This window comes from Bufo gargarizans, chromosome 1, assembly GCF_014858855.1.
Source record: "Bufo gargarizans isolate SCDJY-AF-19 chromosome 1, ASM1485885v1, whole genome shotgun sequence".
NCBI classification, from domain to species: domain Eukaryota; kingdom Metazoa; phylum Chordata; class Amphibia; order Anura; family Bufonidae; genus Bufo; species Bufo gargarizans.
In genome coordinates, this window is record NC_058080.1 from 115,261,059 (window position 1) to 115,275,619 (window position 14,561).

Genomic DNA, 14,561 nt, shown 5'->3' on the forward strand with positions numbered 1-14,561 from the left:
TAATAAATATATCTACAATGATGTCCATACTGTCAATATCCATAGAATGGTATTATCTATGTCAATGTTGCCAGAAGAAGAAAAAAACATCTTATGTGTATGCATCGTACCTCTCATTTGAGGTCCACATTATCTCTAGAAGAGTCTGCTTGGGGTTAAGGTTCCACTTATTGATTTTCTATTTCAGCAAACACTGTTAGACCTACACCAATAGACATATGGACTATACTACTGCTAAATGAGCCCCTAATCTATATCAAACTAGTGGATCTATCTTTAGATGTGGTGTTACCATAAATAGTTATTTTAAGCAATTTTTTTTTTTGTATTGTATATTTTGTCACAGTCTTCTTGAGAACCAAAAATATTGAGGAAATGTTTCAGGACCATGCTGGGAGGTGCTGTCTCATTAGAATCACCTGTTTGAGTCGGCCTCTCCTGATCAGGACCTTTTCTGGGTATCTACACAATGTCTGTGGGATTTTTGTTATGTGTTATTTTATTAAATAACAGTAATTATGTATAAGTGTAGTGCACTAGAGCAGAGAGTACTTTGACATTTGGACATTTTTGGACATTTGTCTATTTCCCCTATGCAAAGTTAAAACTTCTTACTTTAGTTAACCTAAAAGGGTTGACTTGCAACACTGTGTAAATGCATTTCATATATATATATATATATATATATGTTGTGATTTGTGATGAGTGAGCATGCTCAGCCGAACTTCTGTTCTGCTCAAGCATCGCTATGCTAGGCACATTACAGTGCTCAGCCGAATACTGCGGGTGCTCCATAGTGTTAATCGAGCACCAAAGTGCTCGGGTGCTCTCGCCAAACACATTGGGATGCTTGGGTGCTCTACCGAGCACCTGAGTATAATAGAAGTCAATGGGAGAACCCGAGCATTAAACCAGGCACCCTCCGCATCCGTGCTTCCGTTTCCACAAAAAAATTGATTGCAATCACACTCCCTACACGTTTAGGAATGATAGAACTTTCAATAAAGTCCAATGGTATTGGGATGTAACGTTTATGAGTGATAGACTATCTAAAGTCCTGTCTAAAGCTTACACTCCGGGAATATATAAGTGAGGGACATGAACATGTGGAGTCACTGTAGGTAGAAATACATGTAGCTAAAAACAATAATAAATTACTAATAAAAGTTTACTATAAACCACCTAATATACCAGAGTCCACAGAAAATCTACTACTAAACGAGATAGACAAGGCAGCAAATCATAATGAATTGGTTATTATGGGGGGACTTCAACTACCCAGATATAGACTGGGAAACTGAAACTTGTATATCTCATAAAGCAGGCATCCTCAAACTGCAGCCCTCCAGCTGTTGCAAAACTACAACTCCCAGCATGCCTGAACAGCCTACAGGTATTAGCCTACAGCAGGGCATTGTGGGAGTTGTAGTTTTACAACAGCTGGAGGGCCGCAGTTTGAAGATGCCTATCATAAAGGTAACAGGTTCTTGGCAATAACCAAAGACAATTACCTCACCCAACTGGTTAAGGACCCGACTAGAGGGACGGCCATACTGGACTTAGTATTAACCAATAGGCCTGACAGAACAACAGATGTGCATGCTGGGGGACACCTGGGAAATAGTGACCATAAAGTAATAACCTTCCAATTATCATTCAAAAGAGCGTTTCTACAGGGAGGAACAAAAATGCCAAACTTCAAAAAAGCAAAATGTAGCCAACTAAGAGAGGCCATAGGCCTAACTAAATGGGACAAAGTCCTCAAAAATAAAAACACAGCCACAACATGGGATATCTTTAAAAGCATCCTAAAATCTCATTGTGAGAGTTAAACACCGTATGGAATTAAAAGGTTAAGGAACAAAAATAAACCAATGTGGATAAATAGAACTGTAAAGAAAGCAATAAATGACAAAAAGAAAGCATATAAATCACCAAAACAGGAGGGTAGCACAGAAGCACTGAAAAACTATAAGGAAATAGAACTTGTAAAAGATTTTTAAAAAAGCGGCCAAACTAAAGACCGAGAAATTAATTACCAAAAAGAGTAAAACTAACCCTAAAATGTTCTTCAATTATCTAAATGTTAAAAAGTATAAATCTGAAGGTGGCCCTTTAAAGAGTAATGAGGGGGGAGTCACAGAGAGCGACGAGAAGAAAGCAAAGCTGTTAAATATTTTTTTCTCCAATGTATTTACTGAGGAAAATAAACTGTCAGATGAAATGCTGAATGTAAATATAAATTCCCCATTAAAGGTGTCCTGTCTGACCCAGGAAGAAGTACAACAGCGACTTAAAAAGATTAAAATAGACAAATCGCCAGGATCGGATGGCATACAACCCCGTATCCTAAGTGAATTAAGTAATGTCATAGAAGATAATCCCTACGATCACACCCTAACCTATCCCTCTGCACAGGGACGGCCCCTAATGGTGGGGACTCCCTGTCCTCGAGCCTAGGCTACCCACTCCTAATATACCCTAATGGATGCAGGTGGGAGGATGTAGGCCCCAGGGTGGACTCCTATAGACGGCAAACAGACAGCACAAGACAAAAAAGTGCCCTATGTATGCAACCCTGATGATGCAAGGACATCAAGAGGTACAAGGTGCACTTACAAAAAATTATTAAAAACACCCTAATGTGATGATTTCATTGATACAAAATAGGATAGTTACATCAATATAGCAACCATAATTATATAGTAAACCCTGTCGCGTTTCCCCCACAGTGTGGGATCATCAGGGGGTAAATAAGATACAATATTTAAATAGATGGTACAACAAGTAGGACGGGGGCCACTACTATAGAGGGGCCTCCGTAACGTGGGTGTAGATCACCGTAATGGCTATACTGGTGTCTATTATACTTTGATACACAGATTGGACCGACTGATATTACTAAGAGGAAGCACAAAACCAAATAGCGTAGATAGTAATTTCCATGCCGTCAGGGATATGTGGCGGGCCTCTGTGGAAAGAAAAAATGTGTACATATATTTATGCATACAGTCGCACACTCAGCCTCTTTATATATAGCTGACGCATACCCATCACCACTACAGCACCCTAATAGAGAGGGCAACTCACTGTGTCCACAGAGTGCTTGATGTGTGATAGAATGCAATAACTTGCGCCACGGTAGTTGTTTATAGCTGTGGACCGGCATACACAGAAAATGACGAGACCCTGTGAAATAGTTGTCAAGCCTTGTACGGACATTGATTACAGCTGTAACATGTAGATATGAAAATTGACAATGTGTAGCAATTACGTGAGACCACCACCTCAAAGACCCCATGTAAAAACACATAGACCTACCTCTGATACGCTGCCCTATGGGTAAAGTCAGATCGTCGGGATATGGCTTGATGAGCCAGGTCGCCTGTATGACATATGACATGACGAGAACGGCATATCCTAGCAGTGAGGCTGAGATGGTTAGAGGGTACTCACGCTTAGTTCAGAAGGTTAATGTTAAGTCTGGTCCTCCATAATGGATCCTTCTAGTGTCCAGCGTCCTGTCTGGCCGTCTAATCCCGCCCTTTAATACCCCTCCCATTAAGTCCCAGATTGCCCACCAGCTCTTAGATCTGACGAGAGGTCAGTATAGCTGTTTGATGTATGTGTGCGTTCCACTGTGGAACGCATGCTGCTACCACAACTTCCGTCCGTCCACCACAGTGTGATGACGAATTCAGTGCTGCGCCGGGATGTGGAGCGCATGTCATTTCCAGTTGTTGAACCGCATGACACTTCCGGTCCGTGTACACTGCGCTCCACCAATGAAATAGAGGAGTCAAGCAGTGTCGGACTGAGTAAGCGGATTGTAAGGCGCAAAAGGGGTAAGTCTCCCCATAGTTAATGCACCCAGACATGTCTAGGTTTAGTTCTATACCGGTGGATTAATTACTTTATAATGATCCCGTGGTCAAGTACCAACATCTGGGGCCCAGAGGGAGGAGGGCGGGGGAAGGGCGAGCATAGGGGACTATTGGTGAAGAAACAGTCAACGAAAATCAAGTAATATAAGCTAGTCCCTAAAGATAAAGTAGGGAGAGGCAGACAGGTATACAATGAACCTGTTCACATTCATTGTTTATGATTATTAACGATTTAGATGCTTTGCGCACCTGGCCTCATTTTAGGGGACATTAAGGTCATCAGAGTCTCACAGGCTGACAGAGATAAAGTAGAGAACAGGGATGACCCAAGGACAGGCCAGAGGGTCAGTCACAGATGATGATATTAAATTAAAGTAAGGTATAGGAAATGGGGTACGGAATAACCAGGGGGTGAGAGATCGGACCACGATAACAAAGAGGTCCAGAAGCGTTCAGGCAGTAGGCCCCCTTGTGGAGGGGATTAAAGGAAACACGAGAAGGTTAGTCTTTCATTAAGACCACGAGGGGACTGGGATCGGAGCCTGTGGATCCATTCGCTCTCCTTCTGGAGGATCCTCCTATCCCAGTCACCCCCTCTGGGGGACGGAGGTACCACCTCAAGGACTGTAAATTGAAGAGCCCTGGGGTCACCCCCGTGGAAATCATTTACGTGGAGGCTACAGGTGTTAGTTCCTTATTGTTAACATCATTCAAGAGTTCTAATATCCTCCTCCTCACTTCCCTCACGGTCTTCCCCACATAGTCCATAGGACATGGACATTGACAAAGATACACAACGCCTTTCGACCTACAATTAATGAAGTCCCGAACATGGAACGTCTGCCCAGTCACCGAGCAAGTGATGGTTTTCGCCGTGGACAGGTAGTCGCATGCTTTGCAGCCGCCACACTTAAAGACCCCGACCGGTTTCTGGTCTAGCCAAGTCCCCATTTTCACAGGTGGTATAAAGTGGCTACAAACTAGTCGATCTTTAAGACTCCTGCCCCATCTATAGGAGACGGCAGGGTGCTCAGTGACTATCTCAGAGATATCTGGGTCCATTCGTAGATTTGTCTCTGATCTAAATAAAAACGAGATCGGGCTTCGGTTCACCTGAGTTCAACACAACGACTATCACTTTCTTAGACTGTGAGAGTAACAAAGATTGGTGATAAACTGTCCACCAATATTTATAGGAAGACAACAGCCACAAACTCCTTGCTTCACTGGAGTAGCTGCCACCCGGTCCCCCTCAAACGGGGCATCCCAAGAGGACAGTACCTCCGGGTGAGGAACAACTACCGTGGCGCGAGTTATTGCATTCTATCACACATCAAGCACTCTGTGGACACAGTGAGTTGCCCTCTCTATTAGGGTGCTGTAGTGGTGATGGGTATGCGTCAGCTATATATAAAGTGGCTGAGTGTGCGACTGTATGCATAAATATATGTACACATTTTTTCTTTCCACAGAGGCTCGCCACATATCCCTGATGGCATGGAAATGACTATCTACGCTATCTGGTTTTCTGCTTCCTCTTAGTAATATCAGTCGGTCCAATCTGTGTATCAAAGTATAATAGACACCGGTATAGCCATAACGGTGATCTACACCCACGTTACGGAGGCCCCTCTATAGTAGTGGCCCCCGTCCTACTTGTACCATCTATTTAAATATTGTATCTTATTTACCCCCTGATGATCCCACACTGTGGGGGAAACACGTCAGGGTTTACTATATAATTATGGTTGCTATATCAATGTAACTATCCTATTTTGTATCGATGAAATCATCACATTAGGGTGTTTTTAATAATTTTTTGTAAGTCCACCTTGTACGTCTTGATGTCCTTGCATCATCAGGGTTGCATACATAGGGCACTTTTTTGTCTTGTGCTGTCTTTTTGTCGTCTATAGGAGTCCACCCTGGGGCCTACATCCTCCCACCTGCATCCATTTGGGTATATTAGGAGTGGGTAGCCTAGGCTCGAGGACACGGAGTCCCCACCATTAGGGGCCGTCCCTGGGCAGAGGAATAGGTTAGGGTGTGAGCGTAGGGATTATCTTCTCCCTCTCCCCCCTCCCCTTCCCCCTCAAATACTGGCCCACCCAGTATCTTGGTGGTACTACCTATGCCTTTGTGTGTAGTATACGTCAATTTTGTATCATTAAAAGTTAATCTCTCTATATAAGGGTTACTTCTGAATGCTGGACTTAACTATTCTTCTTGATTGACCCATTATAAATACTTTATTCATATTTGCTGGACCTTATTACTATAAACCACCTAATATACCAGAGTCCACAGAAAATCTATTACTAAACGAGATAGACGAGGCGGCAAATCATAATGAGGTGGTTATTATGGGGGACTTAAACTACCCAGATATAGACTGGGAAACTGAAACTTGTATATCTCATAAAGGAAACAGTATCTTGGCAATAACCAAAGACAATTACCTCTCCCAACTGGTTCAGGACCCGACTAGAGGGACGGCCATACTGGACTTAGTATTAACCAATAGGCCTGACAGAACAACAGACGTGCAGGTAGGGGGACACCTGGGAAATAGTGACCACAAAGTAATAACCTTCCAATTATCATTCAAAAGAGCGTTTCTACAGGGAGGAACAAAAATACCAAACTTCAAAAAAGCTAAATTTAGCCAACTAAGAGAGGCCATAAGCCTAACTAAATGGGATAAAGTCCTCACAAATAAAAATACAGCCACAAAATGGGATATCTTTAAAAGCATCCTAAAATCTCATTGTGAGAGGTACATACCGTATGGGAATAAAAGGTTAAGGAACAAAAAGAAACCAATGTTGATAAACAGAACTGTAAAGAAAGCAATAAATGACAAAAAGAAAGCATATAAAACACTAAAACAGGTAGGTAGCACGGAAGCACTGAAAAACTATAAGGAAAAAAATAGAACATGTAAAAAACAAATAAAAGCGGCCAAACTAGAGACTGAGAGATTAATTGCCAAAGAGAGTAAAACTAACCCTAAAATGTTCTTCAATTATATAAATGTTAAAAAGTATAAATCTGAAGGAGTCGGCCCGTTAAAGAGTAATGAGGGGGGAGTCGCAGAGAGCGATGAGGAGAAAGCAAAGCTGTTAAATATTTTTTTCTCCAATGTATTCACTGAGGAAAATAAACTGTCAGATGACATGCCGAATGTTGAAATAAATTCCCCATTTAAAGTGTCCTGTCTGACCCAGGAAGAAGTGCAACAGCGACTTAAAAAGATTAAAATAGACAAATCGCCTGGACCGGATGGCATACACCCCCGTATCCTAAGGGAATTAAGTAATGTCATAGCCAGACCCTTATTTCTGATATTTGCAGATTCTATATTGACAGGGAGTGTCCCACAGGATTGGCGCATGGCAAATGTGGTGCCAATATTCAAAAAGGGTCCAAAAACAGAGCCTGGAAACTATAGGCTGGTAAGTTTAACATCTGTTGTGGGTAAACTGTTTGAGGGTTTTCTGAGAGATGCTATGTTAGAGCATCTTAACAGAAATAAGCAAATAACGCCATATCAGCATGGCTTTGTGAGGGATCGATCATGTCAAACAAATTTAATCAGTTTCTATGAGGAGGTACGTTCTAGACTTGACAGCGGCGAATCAATGGATGTCGTGTATCTGGACTTCTCCAAAGCATTTGACACTGTACCACATAAAAGGTTAGTATATAAAATGAGAATGCTCGGACTGGGAGAAAACGTCTGTAAGTGGGTAAGTAATTGGCTCAATGATAGAAAACAGAGGGTGGTTATTAATGGTAAATACTCAGATTGGGTCACTGTCACTAGTGGAGTACCCCAGGGGTCAGTATTGGGCCCTATTCTCTCCAATATATTTATTAATGATCTTGTAGAAGGCTTGCATAGTAAAATATCAATTTTTGCAGATGACACTAAACTGTGTAAAGTAATTAACACTGAAGAGGACAGTATACTACTACAGAGCGATCTGGATAGATTGGAGGCTTGGGCAGATAAGTGGCAGATGAGGTTTAACACTGACAAATGTAAAGTTATGCACATGGGAAGGAATAATGCAAGTCACCCGTACTTATTAAATGGTAAAACACTCAGTAACACTGACATGGAAAAAGATCTAAGAATTTTAATAAACAGCAAACTAAGCTGCAAAAAACAGTGTCACACAGCTGCTGTCAAGGCCAATAAGATAATCGGTAGAATTAAAAGGGGCATAGATGCCCGTGATGAGAACATAGTCCTACCACTTTACAAATCATTATTCAGACCACACATGGAGTACTGTGTACAGTTCTGGGCTCCAGTGAACAAAGCAGACATAGCAGAGCTGGAGAGGGTCCAGAGGAGGGCAACTAAAGTAATAACTGGAATGGGGCAACTACAGTACCCTGAAAGATTATCAAAATTAGGGTTATTCACTTTAGAAAAAAGACGACTGAGAGGAGATCTAATTAATATGTATAAATATATCAGGGGTCAGTACAGAGATCTGTCCCATTATCTATTCATTCCCAGGACGGTGACTGTGATGAGGGGACATCCTCTGCGTCTGGAGGAAAGAAGGTTTGTACACAAACATAGAAGAGGATTCTTTATGGTAAGAGCAGTGAGACTATGGAACTCTCTGCCTGAGGAGGTGGTGATGGTGAGTACAATAAAGAAATTCAAGAGGGGCCTAGATGTATTTCTGGAGTGTAATAATATTACAGGCTATAGCTACTAGAGAGAGGTCTTTGATCCAGGGAGTTATTCTGATTGCCTGATTGGAGTCGGGAAGGAATTTTTATTCCCCTAAAGTGAGGAAAATTGGCTTCTACCTCACAGGTTTTTTTTGCCTTCCTCTGGATCAACTTGCAGGATGACAGGCCGAACTGGATGGACAAATGTCTTTTTTTGGCCTTATGTACTATGTTACTATGTTATTGAGTACAATAAAGGAATTCAAGAGGGGCCTGGATGTATTTCTGGAGTGTAATAATATTACAGGCTATAGCTACTAGAGAGAGGTCTTTGATCCAGGGAGTTATTCTGATTGCCTGAATGGAGTTGAGAAGGAATTTTTTATTCCCCTAAAGTGGGTAAAATTGGCTTCTACCTCACAGCGTATTTTTTTTTTTTTGCCTTCCTCTGGATCAACTTGCAGGATGACATGCCGAAGTGGATGGACAAATGTCTTTTTTCGGCCTTATGCACTATTTAAAAAAAAAAAACAGTTTTGGAATGTTTCATAGCACACAAGGCTGCCATTGTAGGGTATGCTGACTGTTATCTGTCTCATATATAGATTGTTGGCTTCCACATACATGGCTTTTGGCATATAGCCTTTGTTTGGTTGTCTATTGTATGTCCTAGATATGGCATCCAGCCATCCTCTTAATGCTGTTTTCAAACCATTTTGATGGGGTTTCCATAAATTTCTAACCTTTTTTTGTGAATCAGACACCCTCTTCTCTTCCGAGCAGGGGGTGCCTGGGGTTCTCCCATTGACTTCCATTGTGCTCGGGTGCTCGGTAGAGCACACAAGCATACCGATGTGTTCGGCCAGAGCACACAAGCACTTTGGTGCTAGATCAACACTAGTTGTGATATATATCCTATTCATTGTCACTGTATTTACATGGCTCTGTGAAAATGATTAATGAATACTGGGAGACTGTTGGGCTTTGATTGAGAAGCTGGTAATTTTCCACAGCTGCCATAGGTTTCAAAGAAGACCATGTTTTGGAGGAAAAACGCAGACTTGCTTACCACCAAAAAGAAGACAGCCTGACCTTTTAAATGTCTGGTTTTAGCTATGTTGTTATGTCTGGAAACTTGTTTTTGTCTGGAAAATCTGCTGTGTCATTGCCATTGATTATCATTGAAGCTCTAATGTAAGTCTATACCAGATGGGAGATGAATCAATGTATCTGTTTGGGCTGAGTTTCTCCACTTCACCCCTCCCACTAAAAGGTTCTAGTCTAGCAAAAACTGTATATACGGAGAGCAGTCAGAGCCCCTAGTGTGCTGCAGTTAGGCAACAGTGTTTGGAAGAGGAGACTCTGCCATACTACTGAGTGACCAGAAGCAGACACTGCCACAGACCCTGGATCTCCAGCCTTGGACAAGGGATCCAGCCTTCTGAAGAAAAAGAGGGCCTTTTTGAAGCATCAAACCCTTCCTCTGCCAGGGAGGAGACTGGAGAAGCCAACCCTGTATTGTTTTGTACCTGAATTTCCCCAGTAAAGAAGCACCCTAATTTGCAGTGGGATGCAAAAGTTTTGGAAACCTTGTTAATCGTCATGATTTTCCTGTATAAATCGTTGGTTGTTACGATAAAAAATGTCAGTTAAATATATCATATAGGAGACACAGTGATATTTGAGAAGTGAAATGAAGTGTATTGGATTTACAGAAAGTGTGCTATAATTGTTTAACCCCTTAGTGACCAAGCCTGTTTGGGCCTTTATGACCAAGTGTTTTTCTTCCTTTTTTCATCGTCGCGTTCCAAGAGCTATAACTTTTTTATTTTTTCGTCTATATAGCTTTATGAGGGCTTGTTTTTTACGGGACAAGTTGTAGTTTTTAATGGAACCATTTTTGGGTACACATAACTTTCTGATTAACTTTTATTAACTCTTTCTGGGAGGGAGATGGGGGAAAATAGCAATACTGCCACTGCGTTTTTACATTATAGATTTTATGGCATTCATTTTTCGGTACAAATAACATAATATCTTTATTCTCTGGGTCAGTACGATTACAGTTATACTAAATACTTATAATTTTTTTTACGTTTTACTACTTTTTTTTCCAATAAAACCCCTTTTATTAACCAAAAAAATGATTTTGCATTGCCACTTCACAAGACCCATAACTTTTTTTTTTCTTTTTCTATGGAGTTGTGTGAGGGCTTGATTTTTGAGGGACAACTTGTATTTTTCATTGGTATCATTTTGGAGTAAATGGCGCTTTTTGATCGCTTGTTATTACGTTTTTTTCGGTGGAAACTAAGAATAAATTAGAAATTCTGTCTTTTTTTTATTTTTATTTTTTACGGCGTTCACCATAGGGGATAATTTATGTAATATTTATGTAGTACGGGTCGTTACGGACGCGGCAATACCAAACATATGGGGGATATTTTCTTTTTGCAATTTTTTTCATCGAAAAGCGTATTTTCAATGAAAAAAAAAACATATTTTTTTATTTTATGGATTTTTTTTTATTTAATAAATGTGTATTTATTTATTTATTTTTTTACTACTTAAAAGTCCCACAAGGGGACTATAATATACAGTATTTTGATTGCTTTTAAAATGTAATGCATTATCTCTATAAGGCATTACATTTCAATAGCGATGCTATTCAAACCTTTACCAGCAGGTGGCGCCAGAGAGGCACGGCCTGCTGGAAATAACTGAAGACAGGCTCGGGGCCCTGAACGGAAGCAAGGTAAGCTTCCGAACACATCAGCACCCCGCGATCTTATTTTCGGGGTGCTGATGGGAGACAGAGGGAGTCCGCTCCCTCTGTCACCACTTTACATGCAGCGGGCGCCATTGCGCCCGGCATGTAAAGGGTTAAACAGCCCGGATCGGCACTCCTGCCGGTCCGGGCTGTTAGAGCAGGGTCCCGGCTCTCATGTGAGAGCCGGGTCCGTGCTCCCCGCTGCACGGGGGAGCTGTGCAGCGCTTAGACCGGGCCGCCGTAAAAACGCGGCAGCCCAGCCTAAGGCCCCTTAGTGACCGCCGTAAAAACACGTATGGGTGGTCACTAAGGGGTTAAACAAAATTAGGCAGGTGCACAAATTTGGGCACCACAAAAAAGAAATTAAATCAATATTTAGTAGATCCTCCTTTTGCAGAAATTACAGCCTCTAAACGCTTCCTGTAGGTTCCAATGAGAGTCTGGATTCTGGTTGAAGTTATTTTGAACCATTCCTCTTTACAAAACATCTTTAGTTCATTCAGGTTTGATGGCTTCCGAGCATGGACAGCTCTCTTTAAGTCACACCACAGATTTTTTATTATATTCAGGTCTGGGGACTGAGATGGCCATTCCAGAACGTTGTACTTGTTTCTCTGCATAAATGCCTTAGTGGATTTTGTACAGTGTTTAGGGTCGTTGTGTTGTTGAAAGATCAAGCCCTGGGGCAGCTTCAGCTTTGTCACTGATTCCTGGACATTGGTCTCCACAATCTGCTGCTAATGAGTGGAATCCATGCGTCCCTCAACTTTGACAAGATTCCCAGTCCTTGCACTGGCCACACAGCCCCACAGCATGATGGAACCACCACCATATTTTACTGTAGGTAGCAGGTGTTTTTCTTGGAATGCTGTGTTCTTTTTCCTCCATGCATAACCCCCTTTGTTATGGCCAAATAACTAAATTTTTGTTTCATCAGTCCACAGCACCTTATTCCAAAATGAAGCTGGCTTGTCCAAATATGCTTTAGCCCACCTCAAGTGGCACTTTTTGTGCTGTGGGCAGAGAAAAGGCTTCCTCTGCATCACTCTCGCATACAGCATCTCCTTGTGTAAAGTGCGCCGAATGGTTGAACGATGCACAGTGACTCCATCTGCAGCAAGATGATGTTGTAGGTCTTTGTTGCTGGTCTGTGGGTTGACTCTGACTGTTCTCACCATTCGTAGATGTCCAAAAAATAAAAAAATGGAGACAGCACGTCCGAAAAGGTGAGGTTTAATTCCAGATGCAACGTTTCGGTCTTTGGAATTAAACCTCACCTTTTTGGATGTGCTGTCTCCATTTTTTTTATTTTTTGGACATCTACAAGTTGTTAATATTGGGGGGCCTTTTACCACCTCCCTTGGAGACGAGCACCCGCAGCATTTTTTCTTAGGAGTGCTGTCCACCCGTGTTTTTTCTGTTCTCACCATTTTTCGCTTCTGTCTATCCGAGATTTTTCTTGGTCTGCCACTTCGAGCCTTAACTTGTACTGAGCCTGTGGTCTTCCATTTCCTCAATATGTTCCTAACTGTGGAAACAGACAGCTGAAATCTCTGAGACAGCTTTCTGTATCTTTCCCCTAAACCATGATGGTGAACAATCTTTGTCTTCAGGTCATTTGAGAGTTGTTTTAAGCCCCCCATGTTGCAACTCTTCAGAAAAAATTAAAAGAGGAGGGAAACTTACATTTGACCCCCTTAAATGCTTTCTCATAATTGGATTCGCCTATTGTATATAGGTCAGGGGTCAGTGAGCTTACCAAGCCAATTTAAGTTCCAATAATTAGTTCTAAAGGTTTTGGAATCAATAAAATGACAACAGTGCCCAAATTTATGCACCTGCCTAATTTTGTTTAAACCATTAGAGCACACTTTCTGTAAATCCAATAAACTTCATTTCACTTCTCAAATATCACTGTGTGTGTCTCCTATATGATATATTTAACTGACATTTTTTATCGTAACAACCAACGATTTATACAGGAAAATCATGACGATTAACAAGGTTGCCCAAACTTTCGCATCCCACTGTACTTCAGACCTTGACTCTCTGGACTTATTTCCCATTGGGGCGCATCACACCTTACCAACCATCCCTTCCGGGGAGCAGCAAAACGTGGGGAAACCTCATTGCTGTCAGGGTGGACCCAACATACCGTTGGGGCCACCCCAAACCCAGCCACTGCATAAGTCCCTGTGGAGTTTGCCTTTAAATAATTATATCTTGAGCCTTTGCCATTTTGCTCCTAAGGAATTGTCCTCCTAAAGATGTATCTTGTAGGAACCATATCTCTATACATCAATATAAATGAAAAAAAAAAAAAAACCTTATGTATAAAGATTTAGTTCGCTATAGGTCTTTTATGACATTATGGGGAACATATTTTGATTAAAATATGCACTCAAAAATAAGTAAAAACATTACTAAACTTAAATACAAATAAAGAAAAGAGACTTTACCTGCACCAATCAAACCATTGCAATAGCAACCCCATAATCTGACTGTAACAAAATTGGAAACACATTCCAATTGTTTAGCTTAGTGTACATTGGCAATTAAATAAATAATTAAATGAACTATACAATAAAGATTTTTTTTCTACATTTTGTGCACATTACCCCTAATAAAGCTAACAAATAAAATAAACATTTTAAGAAAAAAACATTTTTAAAACAGACCTATGGGTCATGAAAAAGGTCACAAACCTTAAAATTTAGGGCCATTAGTCATTTAGAACCAAACCACTCTGATCAGTAAAAGGTTAGGATTGGCCTTTAATGCCTTATAGCTAACACAAAAATAAACTATTACACTGAGTTAGCTATTTGTCATATGATAAATAGTTAAGAAAGCCCTTTAAATAATAATGATGCTAAATCACCTACTTGCACTATACAATATGTTTCTGTCAAAATATATTGAAACAATTTGTTGTCCATTAATTACTTTAGCCACTGAAAAACCACATTCGATAATTTAACACATTAGCTTTCTATCAGAACTCAATGTTATTGACCTTGTTTTATTGACTAAATGGAGCAACCAGATAAGCGAAGCTCTCAACCCTCAAGCATATTGAGAGAAAGTGTTTAAAATTAGTAATATTTATATCTTTACGTAGTAATTAATTAATTAATTAATTACCTGGCTTTAACTTGTTCATTTTAATAAAAAAATGTGTAAAAAAGGTTAAATGCTGCTCTAATATTTTT